Genomic DNA, 4,785 nt, shown 5'->3' with positions numbered 1-4,785 from the left:
GGCTAGACGTGACATTGTGGAGAAAGTGTAATGATGAACCTGCATTGGGAATTGAGATTATCAGACTTGCATTTAATGAAGATTAAATGACATGGCATCAAAACACTGATTGACAACAAATGACTGTTTCTCCAGAACAACGGTCGAAACGTCTTTGCTGGGGGGCAACTTGTATACGTGCGTTTTCGACGCCATGAGATTTGGTGTAAGAAATGATTTTTTCGACAAATGATGACATGGGTTGAAACGATTTGATTAATAAGTATGGTTCGACACTTCGACAAAATGGAAGTTTCGTCATTTCGACAAAGATGTTTGCACCTAGGAAAAGCACTTTTGACAGATAGGGAGAACATTGCAGTATGTTGATAATTCGACAAAAATCCTGAAGGAAGACGTCATTTCGACTTAAAAGTAAATTTGAATTTAAAAGGTTGTGACGTTTGGCAGAAGACGCGTGGAAGCATCTGGCGAAAGGAGGAGAGCCATGTGTCATAGTTTTAGGATTTAGTCGTTAATAACAGTTATGTTATTTGTGTATATATAGGGTAGTTATTATCTAAAAAAGGGTGTGAAGAATTACTTATACAAAATTCCTGAAAACACTCAAAGTACCCGTGTGAGAGAAAAGAGTCATATTTGGAAAATGTATGTGTAAACAAACACCAATTCCTTCAAAGTTTATTTTATAAAGTTCAAAGTTCTTTACAAATCTCTTTTATGTTTTCCAGTCATTTATCTTTCTGCACTTTATCCTTTTCGACACTTTACATTTCGTCAGTTATTTTCCGCCATTTACTTTATCTTGTTAAATTTACATCCACTTAACATTGTAATCAACATATTTCGACGTAAAACACTTAGAGAACAGAAATGAAATACATGAAAGTGAGTCTAGGCATCTTCAAGACCATCTAGATTTTGCACATGTCCTAGGATTTGTGTGGTTGATCCTGCAAGTGACCCAATTCTACAAGTTTTGGTAAACCAGAGGTTGTTCGCCAAATTCACAGCGAACAAATTGGCACGCCCAGTGGGACTGTGCAAAAATTTAGAAAGTTAGATAATCGCTAGTCAAAATCTGTCCTTCATTTGTATGAGACTGAGAAGCGGTAAATTAGCCGTATCCGAAGTAGAAATACCTAAAAGAACAAGAGTAAGGAAAATGGCGAACCAGCCAAATAATCCTAACGAATCCATCCCAGTATCTAACCCTGTCCCTTCGACAGAAGGCAATATAGGATCGGTCCCTGTGTCAGAGTTGTACCTTCGTCAGCGGGGTCGATACCAGCGGTTTCGATGTCACAAAACGCGCCTAGTTCGTCCTTCAGGGCACAACAAATGCCCATTGGGACACCCCCCTGTGGGAAACACTTCTAGGCCTTTTGTAACGAATTTCACCATGCCTCCGCCTGGTAGGGAACAACCCTTCGGAATGCCAACTTCGGTGATGGCAATTTACATAACTCCCCGTTAATATATTCAGACTCGATGGCCAACGTGTCTTCACCCTTACAAGGGTCAGGATATGGTGGAAACGTGAGTAGACTGAATCAACAACCACTTTACGTGCCGCCGATAACAAATAATTCGGCGCAAGTGATTAGACAGCAGATGGACGAGAGTAATCATGATATGGTCCAAATGTTGACGCAACAAATGGGAGCGGTGTTTAATCCACTGATACAGAACACCACTCAAACAAACTAAGCGTTGGCGGCGCAAATGACGCGCATTGCTGATTTCTTTGGAGTCCCTCAAACTCGACACAGAGAACAAGTGGTTCATAACCCAGCGGTAGCGATCCAAGAAGAACCTACGATAAACCAGATACCGTTAGACAATCCTCAAACGAACGTCAGAAACCGAGAGGATGTAGTCGAACAACCTCGTGTCGAAATCCCCATTCCACAAGAGCCTAGAAGGATAGTAATCCAGAGAGGCCAGGACGCGGATGCTGTATTGCAACAACGGATGCGGTATAATAATCCGCCTGTCGAAAATAATTTGGCAGCCATGGTCGAAACGATAATGGCACAAAATGGGATGAACATGGGTTTACAAAGGCCTAGTTACGCATCCCCACTATCAGAATATATTCTGCAAGAAGAATTGCCACCAAGGTGGAAAGTCCCTAAGTTCACAAAGTTCTCAGGGGACACTAGTGAGTCCACTATAGAACATGTGGCACGTTACCTGATCGAGGCAGGGGAGATAGCCCGTAACGAAAATTTGAAAATAAAATATTTCCCTAGTTCCTTAAAAAAAACGTGTTTACTTGGTTTACATCTTTGCCTGCAAACTCAGTATACACGTGGACCCAATTAGAAAGGCTGTTCCATGAACAATTCTACATGGGACAAACAAAAATAAGTCTGAAAGAATTAGCCAGTGTCAAGAGAAAACACTCCGAACCAATAGATGATTATTTAAATAGGTTCAGATTGCTAAAGGCTAGATGTTTCACCCCAGTGCCAGAACATGAGTTGGTCGAAATGGCCGCAGGGGGACTAGACTATTCTATAAGGAAGAAACTAGATACCCAGTATCTGAGGGATATGGCACAATTAGCGGATAGAGTGAGACAGGTCGAAAGGTTAAGGGACGAAAAATTCAGGGCAAATAAGAATAAAAAAGAGAGGGTAGCCTACGTAGGGGTTCGCCAAGATGATGAGTTCGACGAACACGAACCAAGTAGCTTCGACGAACAAGAAATCGACCTAGCAGAACTAAAACAAGGGCCACCTTATTCGTGCAAAGTACTAACTCCGTCGAACGGAAACCCAGTCGAAACCAACGATAAGTTCCCCAAAAGGACTTATACGTTCGACATTACCAAATGTGACGAAATCTTCGATCTGTTGGTTAAAGATGGTCAATTAATAAAACCACCAGGCGCTAAAGAACCGCCTATGGAACAACAGAAAAAGAGAGGTTTTTGTAAATACCATAATTTTCTGGGCCATAAGACGTCTCGTTGTTTCCTTTTCAGGGATCTCGTTCAAAATGCTATCCGGGACGGAAGGCTGAAGTTTGGTGACAAACCAAAACAACAGATGAAGATCGACTCGAATCCTATGCAAGCAGTCGAAGCCCACTACGCTGAACCATCCGTCGTAAACATGGTGGAGGCCGAAGTTGCTCCTGATGGCAATTTGGAAATGGTGGAAGCCCCTGGAAGCTTCGACGCAAATGTCAACATGGTCGAGATTACTGATGATCTCGCAAGCCAGAAAAGAATAGAAACTACTGAAGGTTTCGACAAGAAGGACGGTGACAATGCTGTCGAGAATGTGGAGTTTCGACAAGAGGAGAATTGGGACCGCTTGGGACAGCCAAGTGGGAAATATGATTTTCTTGTGAAGTACAACGCGCCGGCAAGCTCTCAGATCGACATCAACACAATCCAACCAAGCGGTTGGGGAGATGCCTCTTCAGAAAACAATGAGGAGACAGTCGACGCAATTGAGCATGCCCCTAATACGAAGGGGAGGGTTACTGAAGACCCAGCGATTGAAAACAAGGCTGCTGAAGGCCTTGATTCTAACAAAGCAAGAAAGGTGATATCGCCAACTGCGTCAACACCATGGGGCCTTTCAGTGAAGAGGTCACAAAAATCAAAGCGGAAGCCGCTAACGGTCCTTCGAAGCCCATGATCAGTGGGATTCTGCGTAGGACAATGGAAGACCCCAGAAGGAATTGGAACAAATGCTGTTGCAAACATGGTCCCAGGACCATATCTTGGTGCTGTTGCCCAGAGAAAGAGTTCGACCAGACACCAAAAGGCGTCGAAGGCGAAGAAGAGAGGCTCATCAGGAAGATGAACGAATTAAGCATCGCCGACGAACAAAATGTTGGGGTAAATATGGTAGAAATATCTCAGAAGGACCAGGTCGAAGAGGGCGAAGAGCGTCGTCAGAAAGAGTACCAAAGGCTGGCGTACCCTAGAGAGGAGGAAAACTTAATGGAATTCATCAAGAGGTGCCAAAGGATGAAAACCGAAGTGATGTTGTGCCCACGCTGCAGCGCAGTCTTCGACAGGAAGGCAGCAACCAACCTGGAAGCGGTGGATAAGACCAAAAGGAAAGAGAATTGGGGAACAGTGAGATATGACCCAAGGAGAAGTGATCACCACCAGTGGAGGCACGGAGAGAGACGCCAGAACACCTATAAACCATCTGACAAAGCGACGGACGACAAATGGGTTCAACCCATTAGGGACGCCCAGGGGCAGAAGAAATGGGGAAAGTTCGAGGTTCAGAGAGGCGCGTCGATGGAGGGCAAGAAGGAAATGGAAAAACACAAGCCAAGACCATACCCATCAGAGAATTACAAAGGCAAAAATCCCATGTCCAGGTCCCAATGGAGGAGGTTCCAAAGGCAGAAGAGGGCAGAAATAGAGATGGCGAAAAAGAACATGAATGGTCCAAACGAAGCAGAATCTAGCAACAATCGTCAGACAAGGAGCAGGAAAGAGACTCCCCTCCAGATCAATCCTAGCAGAGTTGTCGAATCGGTGGCGTCGAAAGAGAAGATGCAGGAAGATGATGAAGTAACCGACAGTTTTAACTCTGACTCAGAGGCACCCTTCAACGTGATTTGCAACGTGGTCTCTGTTCTCCCTAGAGACTATGATAGAGTCATGGAAATTGAGGATGAAGGAGACGAAATGGAGGAAGAAACAATGGCACACAAGCCCGTCTGCTACTATGTGATGAACAACGGATGCGTCGAAGAGCAGAACGCTTTTTTCGAAAGACCAGACGACTCCATGAAAGCGCATTT

The sequence above is a fragment of the Lathyrus oleraceus genome, chromosome 3, assembly GCF_024323335.1.
Source record: "Lathyrus oleraceus cultivar Zhongwan6 chromosome 3, CAAS_Psat_ZW6_1.0, whole genome shotgun sequence".
Lineage (NCBI taxonomy): Eukaryota > Viridiplantae > Streptophyta > Magnoliopsida > Fabales > Fabaceae > Lathyrus > Lathyrus oleraceus.
Note: the sequence above shows the minus strand (reverse complement) of the source record.